This window comes from Poecile atricapillus, chromosome 16 (assembly GCF_030490865.1).
Source record: "Poecile atricapillus isolate bPoeAtr1 chromosome 16, bPoeAtr1.hap1, whole genome shotgun sequence".
Classification (NCBI taxonomy): domain Eukaryota; kingdom Metazoa; phylum Chordata; class Aves; order Passeriformes; family Paridae; genus Poecile; species Poecile atricapillus.
Genome location: NC_081264.1, coordinates 11882 through 30220, shown reverse-complemented (window position 1 = coordinate 30220; position 18339 = coordinate 11882). Strand labels below are relative to the sequence as shown.

The following is an 18339-nucleotide window of genomic DNA, read 5'->3' as shown; positions in this document are numbered from 1 at the left end:
AGAAAACTAAAACTGTAGAGATTATAACAAACAATAGAACTTCTAATGAAATCACGGGTGTCACAAATTGCATTCACCTCTGTTCTTAAGCAGGTGTTCACCAGTGTTCTGTCACCACTGTTTCAGTTGTAATTATCTTCATCTCTATAGGAAAATAACTATGCATTTTAAACAAATGTCTTCAATAAAACATAAAGAAATTTAAATTTTAACTTGTTAAAAAATAATTATGATAAAAGGAAGTAACAAAACTTAACGTCAAAAAATACTAAAGTTATAACTTAAGTAAAAAACATTCAAACTTAAACATAGTGAAATTTAACTTTGCTTAATCTTATTAACACAATTTATATTAGATGAAAACACAACCTAATCTTACTCTGTTATTATAAAAAAAGGCAATTAAAAGTTTGGTATACACTTCTTTGAACACAATATAACAGGAATATTGATTCACTATAGAGATTATAGGGATGCAACAAATTTATCACCATTCTATGTTATCTGGTTTTGAGAATAACTTATAATAACTGCACATGTTATTAAAAACACCATTCGTAACAAGAATTTGCTTGGTATATGCTTAAATTTGTTAGGATTTTTAGAATTCAGTTTTACTAGAGAAAAAATACAACACCACAGATTTGGTAATTTGCGATTCAGCTTTTGTAGTACTTTTCAGAAACATTAAGTTTAACTTTTTTAACTAAAATCTAAAATCCAAATTGGTATATATGCTGTTATACAGGTTTGGTTTTGTTTTTTTTTTTAATAACAAAAGGACTCACATTAAAATTTCTTTATTAAAATTGTAAAAAAAATACCAAGCAAATGGGTAATATACGGTTAATATAACTTTGAGATTACTGAAAACTTTATTGAACTAAATCTACAATACACTTATTCAAATGAAAGGTTAAAAATGAAAGAAACCTGTCATTAAATCCTTTTTCTGTAGGATTAATCATATGATTTTTCAACTTAATTTTAAAGAAATGCATCTTGTAGAAACTGACTGTAACTACAGTAATACTGCTTGATCACTCTATATCATACAATACTACATTATCAGTAGATGTATAGAGAAGATAACATTTTCAAAACTTTCATGTATTGAGAATACTGAAACTGAAGAAAAATCTTTTAAATTTCTTGGGATGCATAAATATAATTTTCTATGTTATTCTGTAAAAACAAAACCAACAGATATCATTAGAAATACAACATCTATATGTATTCTATTATGCAACATTTTTAAACTTTTTGATCCATTTTTGAAGGCACTTCAATAAGGGCTTCTTTCTGAAGCTTGTGACTGCTATAATTTGCAGATAAGCCAGTAATGCATCTTACAATGCTTTTGATTTTTACTTTTCGGCTATTTTTCTGAAACCATTCCAGAGATGCTGGAGTTTGTATTGACATGTCCCGTAACCCTGAGTCCATGTCTCTGGGAGGATTTGTAGAGTGAAAGAACTGTGCATTAGCACGGCTGTGCTCAAAAGACTCTTGGCATTGTGTGGTATCCAGCGAATCAATCTGCTGTGGTGAAGCTGTTGTTTTTTCCAGCTGTTGTTGCTCTGCTGCAGCTGTATTGCAAAGCAAATTCAATTTTAAAAGTGCCGCCGCAGCGCTCGGTGCACGCCGAGGCTCGGTTTCTCCACCCGCCTGTGCCCCGACTCCGGGCTGGGCACAGAGGGACGGGACCACGCCTCCCTGTGACGTCACGGGCGCCCCGGATGACGGCTGGCCTGGGGGCGGTGCCGCAGGCGGGGTCTGGAGCTGCGGCTGTGGTTGCGTCACTGCTGACGTCACGTTGACTGACAGCTGTGGCTCAAAGCCCACCCCTGGAAGGCGGGGCGCAGGGGCCTCCGTGCCCGTGGAGGTCCCGGACCGCTCTGGGTCGGGCCGAGCCCTCCCGTACCCTCCCAGGGGGGACAGGGCTGTCCACTCCACCCCCCTAGGGCCGGAAAGGGACTCGGCTGCCGGCACGCAGGCGGCCAAGGAAGTTTCCCCTCCCTCTTCTGCCTGCAACAGTATACCGGGTGCTGGAACAGTTTCAAGAGAACTGAGACACTCTTGCAAAAGCTCTAAGACCCCTTTTTGCAGATTCTGCCCGCGTTTTAGAATTGCCTCCTCGTCTCTGTATAGTTGTTTTTCTGGGCTTTCAACAGGCTTACACATTCTCTTTCCTAAGGTAGATTTCAGGCTGACACAGACTTTACAGCGTGCGGTAACAAGCATTCCGCATTTGACTGAAACAAACCCTTCTGTTTTTCTGGACCCATCGTGTCCCTTGCTTGAGTTTCAGAGTCCCATTTACTGGCGATGACTTCATAAGTCACTGCAGAAGCCGTTAGAAGTTCAGCTGCTACCTCGTCTCTAAGAGTGGTTTTTTCATATACTCTCACATTTATCTTCTCCCACAGGCTTGGGGTAAAAATTTTGTCTGAATCCACATTAGGGAATTCTACCCGTACCCAGGATAGAAGGCTTTTAAGCTCATCCGTGGACACAGAGATCGGGTGCTCCTTTACCATAGCTTCCAAAATAGCCAAAACCTCCCCCTCAGGTCTGGACATGTTTCCCTTTTGACGGCTTACCTGACCTCAGGGTCAGCTTTCTCTCAGCTCCTCTATCCGTGATCCGTTCCACAGCTCACAGATGTCTGGCTTGGCTTGTCCGCTCTCATCAGCACCGGGATTACCGAGATCTTTTTCCCCTTTCCAGGGAGTTTTCCAGCTTTCTGCTGTTTTCGCTTTTTTCCTTTTTTTTTTTTTTTCAACAGGAGCCTTCAGTTCAAAGTGCCCCAAGTTTGGGAGCCACTTGTCTCTTTATGGCCTTTTTGATTTGGGTTCTTTTTCCCTTTGAACTGAAGATTGATGAGAGGGAGCATGGTTTTCTCTCGTTCGGTCTCAGTTGTTAATTTTTTCTTATCAGCATTACAAGGTACAAGGAGCTATGTACACTATGATAGAAAAGGGGTAAAATGGCTAACAAAGGTCTTCTTCAAGGTCTTTTATATGTCCATTTACCCAATTAACAGGTGCCCACTAAATTATTTTTCTTAGTGACCCAATGACCCAACACCTGTGTGCTGCACTGTGACATTTTCTACCCAATCACCTACTACTACCCAAACACCCCTAGGAGAAGAACATGAAGAAGAAAGAAGAAGGACAAGAGACAACACCCTAAATCCTCCATCTTGTCTCCTGTTCTCTAAACTACTTTTTCACCCAGTGATTTAAGAAACTTTCTAATCTACACATTTACACTTTTCCTATCTAACTTTAACATTTGTTTTCATGTGTCACCATGAAAACATGCACATGAATTTCGTATTATATGATATTCAGTGTTTCCTTGAATCCTAGAACTAAATATTAAAAACAAGGGCACACACTCTGTATCTCAGCCTCCAACATGAGGTGAGAGCATCTCATAGGGTCTGGGGGAGCACCAGGATGCACTTGGACCTGGAGCATTGCTCAGAGGAGGTGGTGAGGGACAAAGCTTTTTGCCAGGAAACAGCAGCTGAACAGGTGAGCCAGTGTGGATTTGCAGGGCTGATCTTTCTGCTTTTCCCTTTTGATTCCATCTTGGCAGTCCCGCCTCAGTGCCCTCAATCTGTCACAAGAGTTCCAAAAAAAAAAAAAAGGCTGAGCAAACAGTGAAAATAAAGGGTACAGGTATGGTAGAATACAGTTGTACCCCACCCCCAACCCTAAACAGCAGCCCTAACAGCGCTCCCATTTCCCTGAGGCAGCTGCAGGCAGGAATCCTAAAGCAGCAGAGTGCCAGAACCCCGAGAGGTGCAGGCAGTACACCGTGTTCTAGGGCCAGTTGAGAAGAGATAGTGGCCACGTAGGTCCCGCTTGTGTGGGATAACCAGGGGTTTCCAGCCCCGGCCCACCCCAGGGTCCCCGTTCATCCGCAACCGGGGAGGCTCCCAAACCTCATCAAGGCGGCGGTTCGTTCGGATCCACAGCAATACCGCTTGAAGAGTTTCGCTCCGCAAGCCTCAGCATCCCAGCGGGGCTGAAGCATGCAGGCGAAGGACCCAGCCATTGTCAGGAGACCATGAGTGTTGGGTTTTCACAGATGTGCTGCTAAGATCTTGCACTGATATTTGGTTTTCTTTATTGTACCTGTCCAAGAGACAACAGCCTGCCAGAAACATGCCAGATGGTGAGGCGGCCTTCCCTTGTGCCCCACGTGGCTTCTCGTCCCCACGCATATGAGAGCTAAGTCGAAGTCCAAGACCTACAGAGGGGCATGAAAGCAGTGTGCCAGGTAAGCACTCGTGCCCAAGGATTTTTGAGTCAGCTTTGGAGATGTGGCGGTCCAAGCTGTGGCCCCTTAGGCTACCTCAAGGGAATTCCTCACTTTGGCTCACAGTGCTGAGGTGCGCAGGACAGAGCAATCCCGGGGTGTGTCGTGTCACTTTTCTACCGTGCCTTCCGTGCCTTTCGTACCTCTCGTGTCGTACGTGCCTCGCCTTATCCCTTCCGGGGGCTTATCAGAAACCCCGGTGTCTCTCTTAACATCTCTGATCTCTCTGAGAAGAACATGAAGAAGAAAGAAAAAGGGACAAGAGACAACACCCTAAATCCTCCATCTCGTCTCCTCTAAACTTTTTCACCCAGTGATTTAAAAAAACTTTCTAATCTACACACTTCCACTTTTAGCTTTTTGTATCTAACTTTAACATTTGTTTTCATGCATCACCATGAAACCATGCTCATGAATTTCATATTATATGAAATTCAGTGTTTTTCTGGATCTTATAACTAAGTATCAGAAACAAGGGCACCCACTCTGTATTCCAGACTCCAACATTTGCCCGCTCTTTAAAAAAAAAAAAAAAAAAAATCAACCCAAATCTTTCAAACCTTTTCTTTGATTAATTTTCACTCAGGGTTATTTTTCCTTCTCTCATGCCCTACGCACCAACAACAGAACTGCTGCTCTGTTCTACAGAGCGCTCTGCCTCCAGTTTTGAACATCAGTTAACTGACCACTCAAAGTTAGAGAAATAGATCTAGGTTGCTTACTTAACCAGTAGCTTAATTTGTCTAATTCCTTTAAAGTTTCTGCTGAAACTGCTTGAATTGAAAGCTGAGTTGTTATAAATCTCTATCTGAAATTTCATGACTCAAACTCTTCACAATCAAGTGTGACTAAGATTGATATAAGGTTACAATAAGATGTTGACTCTTTATATAGAACATAATAAATAAAAAGAAAAACTGAATATTATACCAAAATCTATTTTCAGAGATAAGGTATACTTTCTTTTGAGTTAACTAAAAGAAGCGATGCAGGTGAAATCGCATCACAAAGCGATCACCAAAATGATACAGCTCAAGGGGGATACCTGATTCACCTTCATCTTCAAGGACTTTATCTCTCATGCAGGTTTCTGAATCTTGACACAGTTCACACCACGCTTTAACAAATGAGGCCTTACAATATCGATTTTCCTCCTCTTTCACACGAAACCCAAAGTTCATCGCTCTGTCATGTGGGATCAAAGGCGTTCAGCCGTCAACTGCGGTCTCGATACAGTTCACATCGGCGTGCTCGCTCTTCTGCTCTTTGGGCCGTCTGCTCGTCTCTGCAGCTGATGAGTTTCCATGTTCTTCGCTAGGCAGTTACTTCTGCTTTGAACCTGTGAATACAGAAACTACACTTTACTCCAAATTACTAACTGAAATTAATTTTTTATCTTCTTGCTTCTGAACCTTTGACAGGAACCAAAGAATTCTCTCTCAACTTTGCTTGAGTACTGTTAGAAGAATACCTGATAATTGATGGAACTGGCTTTGTGAAAGACTCGTTTAAAAAGGACCGATCAAGAATTATTTCCAATAGATATACAATATTGCGTTTTTTCCAAAATCTAAAATACATACATAGCGTTTCCACGCTTCTGAACCGCAACCCGTTTCCTCCCCCTCTCTTATAAACAAAGGTAAAATATCCACTGTCTTGTTCTGACAATGAAAAACCAAAGTAAAACACATGCATATGTATAGATATAGGAAATAAAACTTTTACAGCAATCAAAAAGTGATTAAGAAGATGCATAATTAATATTATGCGATATTAAACTTATCTAAATGATCTGTAATATGAATTACCGAATGTACTAAATATATACTCTCATCCCAGAGTCTGCCACAGCTGATAAATCAATGCAAGATTGGAAAGTCATGTCCAGATAACAATTCTCCAAGCTCACAGTAAAAATCCAGCTGCTATATTAATTCACTAATTGCCAAGTCCAATTGACCTGAATATTGTTTTGATGCAGAAAACTGGATTTATTTGTCAATTCTCTATCCAGGTAAAGTCAAGGCTTGCCAGGGCTAAGAAATTTAAAAGATTTTTCTTCTGTTTCAGTATTCGTAATACATGAAAGTTTTGAAAATGTTATCTTCTCTATACATCTACTGATAATGTAATATTGTATGATATGGACTGATCCAGTATTATTACTGAAATTACAGTTAATTTCTGCAAGATGCATTTCTTTAAAATTGAGTTAAGAATCATATGATTAACCCTACAGAAAAAGGATAGAATAAGAAGTTTCTTTCATTTTTAACCTTTCATTTGAATAAGTGTATTGTGGATTTAGATCAATATAGTTTTCAAAAATCTCAAAGATATATTAACCATATATTACCCATTTGCTTGGTATTTTTTTACAATTTTAATAAGGTAATTTTAATATGAGTCTTTCTGTTATAAAAAAAACCCCAAACATGTATAACAGCATATATACCAATTTAGATTTTGAATTTAAGTTAAAAAGCTAGACTTAATGTTTCTGAAAAGTACTACAAAAGCTGAATAGCAAATTACCAAATCTGTGGTGTTGTGGTTTTTTTCCAGTAAAACTGCACTCTAAAAATCCTAATAAATTTAAACATAGGCCAAGCAAATTCTTGTTACGAATAAGCATTTTTAATAACATCTGCAGTTATTATAGGTTATTCTCAAAACCAAGTAACATAGAAAGGTGATAAATTTGTTGCATCCCTATAATCTCTATCGTGAACCAATATTCCTATTATATTGTGTTCAAAGAAGCGTGTACAAAACTTTTAGTTGTCTTTTTTTATAATAACAGAGGAAGATTAAGTCATGTTTTCATCTAATATAGATTAAGTGTTAACAGAATTAAGCAAAGTTAAACTTCACTATGTTTAAATTTAAGTGTTTTTAACTTCAGTTATAACTTTGGTATTTTTTAACGTTAAGTTTTGTTGCTTCCTTTTGTCATAATTAATTTTTAACAAGTTTAAAATTTAAATTGCTTCATGTCTTATTGAAGACATTTGTTTAAACTACATAGTTATTTTCCTAGAAAGATGAAAAAAACTACAACTGAAACAGCTGTGATAGAACACTGGTGAACACCCGCTTAAGAACAGAGGTGAATGCTGTTTGTGACACCCTTGATTTCATTAGAAGTTCTATTGTTTCTTATAATCTCTGCAGTTTTAGTTTTCTATAAGTTGCACAAAAAAATAATGATAGTTATTTACAAAAAATTTAAAAGTTTTTCACTTTAATTCATTTTTAGTCATTAAGACAGGAATGTTTCAAAAATATTATCTTGATTTCCTGAGACACTTACTGATGACATATGCATTGTATAGTGTAAATTTATAGGTTTCTATGATAAGCATTATCTATAAAGTGTCGTTTTATTTACAGCCCGCTTTATACATATTTTGATATATCTTTGTGTAATTACCTTTTAGACACGTGTCATTTGAGATTTTTTTGTTTTCTAACTACAGATGTATCTCGGTCAGTAAGTTATGCAGCTGCTTCTATGTAGAGTTTTTTTTTGTGTTAGTTTTTACTCTTTTCCTTGTTTAAAAAGATTTACATTTACCTAATCCAATGTAACTTTATTATTTTAGTTTCCAAAATTCTAAGAAAATGTGTCACGGTTGAAAGTTAAGTGTTATGAAAGAAACTTCAGATTAAATTAACTACTGGATAGTTTAATTAGTCAATTACCTAAGACATCTGATCATTTGTTTTATACAAATGCCTTTAAAGGTTTGCAGTGTTTTAAGCACCCTATAGCTGCTATTTTTAAACCCCTTGCTTTGAAAATGACTTAAGAGACATCTTTCCAGTTTAAACCTTAGGCTCTGGCCAAGCCTTGACTTTACCTAGATAGAGAATTTACCAATAAACCCAGAAGTTTTCTGCATCAAAACAATATTCAGGTCAATTGGACTTGGCAATTAGTGAATTAATATAGCAGCTAGATTTTACAGCGGGCTCGGAAAATCGTTATCCGGACACGATTTTCCAATCTTCCATTGATTTATCAGCTGTGGCAGACTCTGGGATGAGAGTATATATTTAGTACATTTGGCAATTCATATTACAGATCATTTAGATAAGTTTAACATCACATAATATTAATTATGCGTCTTCTTAACCAGTTTTTGATTGCTGCAAATGGTATCATATACACATGCATATGTATACATATAGGAAAGAACACTTTTACAGCAATCAAAAACTTACGGATGGACACATAAAACAGTTATTACTCCTGAGCTTTCTCGTACCTTCCTTCGAAGCACCCGGGACTAGTCTCGTCTAGTCCTAAGCTAATCACCGGGCCTCCCCTGCCAGGAGGGAAGGCTATCCCAGAGCCCACATCCGAATCTCAACTTACCCCACGTGACCTCGGCCGTAAGCGTCTCACGTGAGTAATTTCTTTAGGCCATAGTAACAAATATGTGGATATTATTTGTTGGTAAAATTATCGATGAAATGTGGGTTACTTCTCTGGAGACCTGAGGATTCACTTCTGCCTCTGGTCAGGATACAACAGAGAAGATCTGTGGTACAAATGGTCACAAGCGATCAAACAGGACATCCAGCTTCTCCTTGAACTTTGTGGAACAGGGTTGGCATCCAGCCTCGTCCTTAGACCAGGAAGCAGTTCCTAGAAATGGGAAACGGGAGGCAAGGAAGATTCAGGCTAAATATGGATTCAAACCGGACCGGCTGTTAGCGCAGGAAGAGACATTTTTCATCCAGACTGCCGAAATGAAGACCCGTAAAATCCTAGCTCTGCTTCGTGTTTCATGTACTTTTACGTGGTATTTACATTATCAGAAAAAATGAGCAAAGAATAAACACGACAGGTTCCCGTTATTGTTGCTCGAAGGCTTTTTTTAAAGGCCGCATACTCACAGTCTCTTTTTCACTCCAGGCTCGGCTTTTCCCCCGACGTCCGCCGCATCGGGCGTCGCGAGGACGGCCGGGTTCTTCAGCGGGGAGTCTCAGGAGTCAGTACAAATTCTGCTTTTTCTGAAGGTGCATGAAAGCGTGCTATCAAAATAGCTATTTTCTCCACTGAAAAGCTTTCCGTACACGACTGCCAAGGCACGGATGTGTTTTAATCACGTAGCTAGATGTACTTAGAAGATTATTTTTCAAGGCAACACTCGTAGTAGAATTTCATTCGGTTTGCGTCCGCGAGAGGCGGGCCGCCGAAGAGGCACGGTCAGGAACGAAGGACGGAGTAAATCTCCGGGGACGCGCGGCAAAGGACCGAGTCGCACGGAAGAGGCCTCTTTCTAAACCGCATTAATATTTCGCTGTAATTCGGGGTGTTTGGATTTAGCCTGGGCTTGTCAGCTAAGTCATAAACAAGCCAACTCGGCTCCTCAGCTCTCAATGAGCATTTGAAACACGTCCACAGAAGGCTAAGGCAGTAATGACTGCAGAGGAAGAATTCACGACTGAATGATTGCTGGGGAAAAATTCCTTGGGAGTCACAAACCTGAGACACGTGAAATTCTGAAGGTGGAATTCTAGTTTCAGCTTTGGGCACCTGCAGGACGACAGGAGTCCTTAGCCATATAAAGGGAAGCCGAGCGCCCCAGCGCGTCAGGTGCAGACAACGAGGCGTTCAGGGAACTATAGCAGCGAGCCCTTTCCGCCCCTACCCTCTCACCCAGGGGCAACAGCACCGGGTATTAGACAAACCTCTGTCCAGCAGCAGCAGCCGAGCAGATGAACCGGTGCATGGATTTGCAGGGGGGATCTGGATTTGCAGGGGGGATCTTTCTCCTTTTTTCCTTTTGATTTCATCTTCCTAGTCCCTCCAAAGCGTCCCTAGAAAAAATGGGGATGATGAGGACGAAAGTAGTTGAAACTGAGGGAAGCAACTCTGTTGGGGAGGGTGAAACAGGGAAACCTTATGAATGTGATTGTTTGTCAGAAGATTCTGAAAATATGAAGGCTAGAATCAAAGTAGAAATGAAAGCCTGCTCTGAGTCCTAGGATACCGAGTGCCGGTTAACCAAAGAACAATAGCCTAGCCAGTTGAACGAGAATCCCTGCTGACAAAACAATGTCCTTCTGCTGATCGAGAAGTCCAAAGGTAAAGAAGCAAGGAAAGCACTTGTAAAGCTTTGTAGAGTCTAAAGTGCAGCACTGTATGTTAATATAGGGAAGCGCATAGGCTGTATGTAAACTTTAGTGGCCGTGTCTCATGGTGATCGGTTACTAAGAATTAGAATATTCACGATAGAAAAAGATATATTGGATTGTAACAAGAACTTCGCTCTCAACTCTTACCCCTGTCTCAGCTCCCCTCTCCCCCGCTCTTACCTCTGAACCCCGCTCCCTTACCTCCTACCCCTCTATCCCTCTCCCCCACTCTTAACTCTCAGCCCCCTCTTCCTGCTCCTACCCCACTAGTCTTCCCTGCTCTCTACCTCTGGTTTTTCCCTCTTTCCCTCTATTGCTCTCTTACTCCCTCCCTCCCTCCCCTTTCCCAACCTCTCCTCCCCTGCTCTACCCGTTCTCTCTCCCCTTCCCCGGACCACGCGGACGCCGAGGCCGGCGGCGGACACGGATCTCCCCTCTTTTTACCCTTATAATAAATTGCTTATAGTTGAACAGCTTGACCCTGGAGAAGTCTCTCACCGCGAGTGAGCGTTTTTACACACCAATACCTGGCGCCCACACGTTTACGAGCCATCCCACGACTCCTCCATCGGTGAGACACGGCTCCATCATCACTGGCAACTATGAGGACAGGTTTTTTCACCCTTTAAGGCCATCTAGAGTGCAGTTTATGCGGCTGATCACCATAACACCGTAACTCTCTTTCCACTGTTCCGCGGCACCCTCGGGCACTGGCCGGCCGTCGCTCAGCAGCGTCGGCTCCGGAGCTCTAGAGGTATCCGCCGCGTGGCTTTTTCGGGGCGCACGTTCCGAACGGCGTCCGCACCCCTGGTTTCCGCAGGGCCCCGTGGCACTGAGAAGGGTGGCAAAGCCACGCCTCTTCTGTGCTACACGGGACATCCCCTGCGTGGTTTCTTCGGGGTGAAGGTTGCCAAGCAGCGTCTGAACCCCTGGTTTCCGTGGAGCCCCCGAGCTCAGGGGGGCGTTGCAAGGCGACGTCTCACCTGGGCTAGGTGGGCAAAGCCTCTACGTGGTCGAGCGAGGGGCAGATGCTGTCACAGCATCTACACCCCGAACTCTCTAAAAGTTTTTCCGCTGCCGTGTCCACACTGTAGGTTTTAGACGACTCTGCAGCGTGGTTATGTGCGAGTATTACTAAGTGACACCCGAGAATGGGCGGGAGGTGCCTGGCCAGCACCCATCACCCGAGCTCTGAGAGACGAGCCAACATCATTAAAATAAGAGGTGAGTCACAAACCAGTCTATCACGGGTCAAAAGTATTCAACCCCAGAAAAAAAGCTGTATAAGCAACTAAAATTCTCACTAAAAGCCAGCCAAAGTAAATTGCCTAAACAAGAACTAAAAACCCTCCTAACCTCGACTCTAGTTAATTTCCCAAACGCAAAACACTCAGAATTTTTTACTAGAGATTTTTGGGACACAGTTGGTAATAAGCTTTTTAATAACATCTCTCGCCGAGATATGGCGGCCGCTAAGCTCCTCCCAGCCTGCAGAGCACTCATAGAAATGCGTGCTGCCAATACACAACGCGTGACGAGCCCCCCGTACCCCCGCATCTCCTACCCCGACCCCCGACCCCCGCATCCTCTGTCCCCGCCGGCCCCCCTCCTTTCCTGCCCACTGAGACCGGCGCGCCCCCGCCCATGCGGCCCCCGTTCCCCCTACCCCAGTTCCGGCACGCTCCGTTCCCACCCCTCCCACCGCCCGCCCGCTTTTGCCTCCCTCCTGCCGTCCCAGCTACCCCCGATGTTGCGGTCCCGCCCCGTTCCGCCGTCCCTGCGGTTATGGGCCCCGCCGCCGCCGTCCCCGCGGTCCTCCCGCCTTCCCCCGCCGACACCGTGGTTCCCGGCTCCGCCACCCCGCCCACCCTCGGCATCGCGGTTCCCGCAGCTCAGTTCCCCTCCACCCCCTCCGTGCCGCCCGCGCCGCCTTGCCGCCCCACAGGCTCCGCTTTCCCGGCACCCGTGGAGCCGCCGGCCCCGCCGCCGCCGTCCAGCGACACCGATCTGAGCGGTGCGGCCCGGGCCGATCCGAAACTCCCGCTACCGTACACCACTCCCCCATGCTTCCCTGCGGCGCTGACACCATCCACGCATGCGCAATCACAGCTTTTATCGCCGAGGCTCCTGCCGCTGTCCTCGCGCCCTCCGTGCCTCCCCCCCCCGTGCCAGCCTGTCAAACCGCAGAGGGGGAGAGCAATGCCCACTTCTAAAACACCAGAACAAGTCCAAAAATACCAGCGTCACGCAGTTTCAAATCACCGAGTTGAAAATTTCCAAAGGAATCCAATTGCAAAATACCAGAATACGGGGTTCCAAAATTCCAAAATGATTCCGTTTCAAAATAGTAAACTAGTGAGTTCCAAAATATGAAAAGCACCCAATTTCAAAATATCAAATTGCAAAATACCAGTTCTCAGATGTCTTACACCGGCAGGATTCCCAAACCCAAATGAATGCAATTATTGTCAAAACGAGATCTGCGCTACCAAAACGACTATTTTCTTCCCTGAAAAGCTTTCCCTGGTGATCATCAATACACGTAGTTATTTTGATCATTTAGCCGGGCGTAATAGAAATTTTACTTTAAAACCCAACATTTGTAGCGGTCCTCAGCTCGCGTCCATGACCCGCAGCACCCGGGCGGGACCGCCGGGGCTGGGATCAAAGCACAGAGCGAGCCCGGTCCCCGCGGCTGCGCGGGGAAAGACCGAGCGGCAAGCAAAGGGAGCATTTATAAACTATATCGATATTTCACTGAAATTCAGGGCAGAGCAGCGACGGGGGTGCTCGGGTTCGGCCAGGATTAGCCCTAAACGAGCCGGGCAAACCCCCGACCGCTCAAGGGAAGCGGAAGTCAGTAACCGATAATCGCCTAGGACCCCGTGAGGAATTTCCTCGGTAATCACAAACCCAGCACGCAGGGGATTTATGCGGCAGAATCCCAATTTCGGCCACGGCACCCGGAGGAGGAGACCGGTTCTCTATCGCGGAAATGAAAGCCCAGCACCCTGGCGTTTCGGGGATGGACAGCGGGACACGTAAGGGAGGGAACGATCGGCAGGATGTTTCTGCGCCTCACCCCCAACCCCCCCCCCCCCCCTCCAAGGTGCAGCCGCCTCAGGCGTGACCGGTGAGGACGAGAAGGGAGCAGCTCCTTGCAGAGGCAGTTTTGAGAGGGTTACCCGGGCAAGGCTCGCGCAGGAAGCCGCCAGAGGGGCCAGCGGGGGCATCCCGGGAGTTCCTCTGGGAACGAGGGTCACGGCACCCAGCAGGGACCGGGGGATCAGGTGGTTTCACCCGGGCGGGGAGCGTCACTTTAAGATAAAGCCGAGAGAAAAGCCCGTCCTGCCGAGCAGGGTCACCCGAGCGAGCGGGGCAGCACGCACATTCCTGGCGGGGGGGGGGGGGGGGGGCGGCAGTTTTCAGCTTTTGTCTTCTACCTCGCCACTCCGTCTCCACAGCCCCAAAGAAGGGATGGGTTATCAGGAAAAAAGGCGTTTAAGCTGAGGGAAAAAGCTTTCTTTTCCCCAATTGCCTGTGTTTGAATTGAAGAGAAATCCACTTCCCCTGCAATTTTGATAGTCTCAATTGGAGGTAACTCTGCCTTTTCTGTGCTGTTAGAGATATTAATTGATAGAGAATGCCCATTTTCTATTTTTTTCCACTTTAAGTGGAAAGGGAAAGCAGGGATGATGCTTTTTTATGGATCTGAATTAACCGAAAAATGCCCCCTTTTCAATCACCAGAGAGATTTAAAGTGAGGAAAACCACTCTTTTTCCCAATATTTGACGGGTTTAAATTAAAGGGGAGAAGCCATTTATTTACCACTGTATCTGTTTAAGTGGAGGTAGCTGCCCCATTTGCTCATTTTTAGCGTTGCCTTTTCCAGCATATCCTGGGGTGACTTTATGATACCGGTATCCCCAATCGTCTGGTTTATGTTAAATATTAAGTTCTGCACCTTTAAGACTAGCTCTGAAAGCGAGAGCGGGGGGAAAAAGAAGCACGCCGTTTGCGTTAAGGAACAAACATCAGTCCCACACATCCCGCTCCTGGACCGTGGTGTCTGCAGCACGGACAGACAGCGGGACAGAGCTTCTCTCTGGCTTTTAGTTGGTTTTAGCTAGCTGAGGCAGAGGAGTTCCCTGGACCTTTGTTTTTTTTTCCTTATTTTGTTTCCTTGGATCTATGCAAACCTGCTCTGGACCGAACACCCGGCCAAACCCCGGGAGCTCACGCCTGTGGCCCACCGGGGCCCGGGCCTCGGCACTTTTCAGCGCCGGAAAGACCGATAAGAACCCGAGCGAGGCGAGCTACACCACATGAAAAGGACTTTTCTTCCTAGACTTGCCATCCCATCGAACAGTGAGAGGTTTTATTATTTCATATTATTCAATTTCTGTTAAATAAACAGCTTTTTCCACTTCTTTCCAAGGAATTTTTTTTTTCCTTTCCTGGACCAGTTGGTAGGGAGGGGTCATTTCCCTGGGGAAACCCCCATTTGGAGTTTTCCTCCCTAATTTGCCCTAAACTAGGACACAGCATTTCAAGGGTTTAAAGCTGCATTTCAGGGTACCTCTACCCACGCCCCGGCACCAAATATTTCCAACAGGAGCGAGTCCAGCAGGTATGTAACGGTAATGCCAGCTGGGATTCTATTCTTTTTCTTATTTTCATTTATAATGTAGAGCGCCCTAATTAGAGGTCCCTATGAGACACCATTCATATCTATACTATTCTTCTCCACCCTAATTAATCACAGGGGGAGTGCTACTTAGTAATCACTAATAAATAATTATGTAAGTCCATAAATTATCCCACTTAGCCGGCAACACTGCTGAAACACAAAGTTTTGATTCTTACCTTTTTTTTTTCTTTTGCTCCATTGCTCTGAGTAATTGCAGTAAAAAAAGAAAACACTGTCTTTTCCCAAAAAGTTTTCTTCTACGCAGAGCTCCTTACCTCAATTTTAACTCAGAGGAGCCAAACAGCTACGGTCCCTCTGAGGGCTTTTATACCCGGTGGGATTTGCCGCCTCCCTTTTCCCAGGCAGCGTGGGAAAAAGAGGCGGGCTCAATTAGGGGTATATTAACCCCAGGCTGTGCTAAGGGGCATTATTCCCTCCAAGGGAATCAGCTGGGCTAAAGAGCTTGTCTCTCATTTCAGCGAAGAGGCTCTTTCAATTTACTCCAGCCTGCTTTTAGCAGGTATCTTTTGGGCATTTGAAGCAGCAGAGGTTTTGAAAACACCTTGAAGAAAACATTATGGAACACAGGGAGTATTTAAGTTCATGATTTTGGGTTGAGAGTTCAGGGGTGATAAGATGCTTTTATAATGATTCTTCTGTTTGGGTTTTTTTTTAGGAGGATTGCAGTTTCCTGAAGTTCTAGGTCACATCAAGTGTGATACTTCAGATTCTCTCAGCAGATTCATTGTGACACAAAAGGGAACCGCTGTGGCAGCTTTCCTTAGCAGCAGATCAGTCTCTCCGATGGATTCGCTTCGGAGAGATAAGTCGAGGGCTGTGGTCACAGAGGGGATCGAAGCAGGGTAGTGGGTTAGGATTCACACCGGTTAGGGTTTTGAGTCAGCTATGGGGAGGGGGAAGTTTGAGAACTGGCCTTTGGGGCCACCGTGAGGGAAAGGCTCACTTTGGCTAACAATGCTGAGGCGGGCAGGGCAGAGCAGTCCCAAGGTGTGTTATCACTTGTCTGTTGTGCTTTCTGTGTCTTCCGTTCATCTCGTGTAACATGTCTCTTGCCTTAGTTCTCCCAGGAGCTTATGAGAAACCCCAGGTCCTTCCGGTCATCTCCCATCTTTGCGTTCCTCGGCCCGGGGCCGACGCCGGCGAAGTTTCGATTCGGGAGGTCAGACAGGCGTCAGAATCGCATCTCTGTTCAGCAGCATCCGATCGGATGTATTTTAGGTCTTGTTCTCAGCTGTGTTGACAGCTGTATGCAGTAATCTTTCTTTACAGTGGATAAGGACTTGTGCCGATTCAAAGGCAGGCAGAGGCTTCCAGCCACAGGATTCTCAGGCATCCGTCTCCGCGGTTCTCGGAATAAGTCGTTCCGTTAGCATCTTTTTCCTCCGGGGTCATCTGAGCCCGGCGGGCTCGCCTTCGGTCCCTCCTCGGTCATCTTGTTCAGCATTTTCTCAGTCCTCGTGAGGACTTCCTCGTCTCAGAGTTTTCTCTCCCTGTCGTGTCCCCTCGTCTCACGTGTCACGGGTGTCTGGGGGTATTCGGTCCGGAACTGCTCTGCCCTGCCGCCCGGCCCCGTTGCAGGTGTTCAAGGACAAGTCCCGGGCACTTGTAATTGGAGACTCGTAATACGGGCTGTAGTTGGAGTCTAGGTAGTATTCTTATGTTGGCAGAAGGTGTCTGGAGCTGTGAAGTTACCCTGCAGCACTTCGACCTTTTTCCTAACTTTCTTTCAGATGCGGATGGATCGACCTCCTGGCAGAGCGCCTCGTCCCAGATGAGGGGATCCCCCTGAGAAGGTCGGTCACGGTTCTTCTTTTGCAGTGGGGCTGGAGTCGGTCACTGTGTTACAGCTCTGCTCTTTGTATTTTTTTTCAGGAAGTAAAGCCGGATAGCAGCAGTGAAGGTGAAGCATTGTGAAGGTGAGCCTCGGTTGGTGGAGAGAAGCAGTTGTTCCTGCTGGGGTCTCAGTTTCTGCTATAACTTTAATCCCTTGTTTTTTTATGTTAGGTGGTCTACTTGCAAGATATCCCAGCCCAGGATGCCAGAGGACAGGTGGGTGCAAGCTCTAAGTGTGTTTTGGTGTTTAAGTCCCTGGTTTGCTGATAATGTTTAGTTCTCTCAGATAGAATGAAAGAACCATATCATGAATCCCACCTTGTGGATCCTGACACGAATCGGTGTCACGGACAGGATTCTGAGAGACAGAAGGGGTTGCAGATTTGTCGTGCACTCAGTATCGGGGGAAAGACGTTTCGCCTCAGCCCCCCTAGCCTGCCATGCCGGTGAGCAGTGTCTAGAAAGCAAGGGAGGCGATTCGAATTTCTCAAAAACTGCACACGCTTCGGTGCAAAGCACCCCACACTCATTTGAGGGCTCTGTCTTCAGAATTTTACAAGGGATATTTGAATGCAAGAGTTTAGACTGACTGATTTTTCTGTTTAAAGTACTTGTTTGCTGATAATGTTTAGTTCTCTAAGATAGAATGAAGGAACCACATGACAAATCCCACCTCGTGGATCCTGACACGAATCGGTGTCACGGACAGGATTCTGAGAGACAGAAGGGGTTGCAGATTTGTTGTGCGCTCAGTCTCGGGCAAAGACGTTTCGCCTCAGCCGCCCCTAGCCTGCCACGCCGGTGAGCAGTGTCTAGAAAGCAAGGGAGGCAATTCGAATTTTTTAAGAACTGCACATGCCTAGATGCAAAGCACCCCACACTCGTTTGAGGGCTCTGTCTTCAGAATTTTACAAGGGATATTTGAGTACAAGAGTTTGGACTGACTGATTTTTCTGTTTAAAGTACTTGTTTGCTGATAATGTTCAGTTTTCTAAGATAGAATGAAGGAACCACATGACAAATCCCACCTTGTGGATCCCGACACGAATTGGTGTCACGGACAGGATTCTGAGAGACAGAAGGGGTTGCAGATTTGTCGTGCACTCAGTGTTGGGCAAAGACGTTTCGCCTCAGCCGCCCCTAGCCTGCCACGCCGGTGAGCAGTGTCTAGAAAGCAAGGGAGGCGATTCGAATTTTTTATGAACTGCACACGCCTAGATGCAAAGCACCCCACACTCATTTGAGGGCTCTGTCTTCAGAATTTTACAAGGGATATTTGAGTACAAGAGTTTGGACTGACTGATTT

General features: G+C 45.1%; 2 long non-coding RNA genes across 3 annotated transcripts; one reads left to right on the top strand and one right to left on the bottom strand.

Moving 5' to 3' along the window:
* Positions 1–4135: 4135 nt before the first annotated feature.
* Positions 4136–8970, bottom strand: LOC131585490 (uncharacterized). Of its 2 annotated transcripts, XR_009278961.1 has the most exons (4): positions 8720–8970; positions 5381–5674; positions 4390–4561; positions 4136–4266 (listed from the first exon to the last, which is right to left on the bottom strand). It is a non-coding gene; the product is annotated as an uncharacterized LOC131585490 (long non-coding RNA). The 2 variants fall into 2 exon arrangements; XR_009278960.1 differs by lacking the exon at positions 4136–4266 and having other exon boundaries at positions 4305–4561.
* Positions 8971–16686: 7716 nt separating this feature from the next.
* On the top strand, positions 16687–17786 carry LOC131585480 (uncharacterized). The gene is made up of 4 exons (XR_009278955.1): positions 16687–16846; positions 16931–16993; positions 17073–17116; positions 17205–17786. It is a non-coding gene; the product is annotated as an uncharacterized LOC131585480 (long non-coding RNA).
* Positions 17787–18339: the final 553 nt, after the last annotated feature.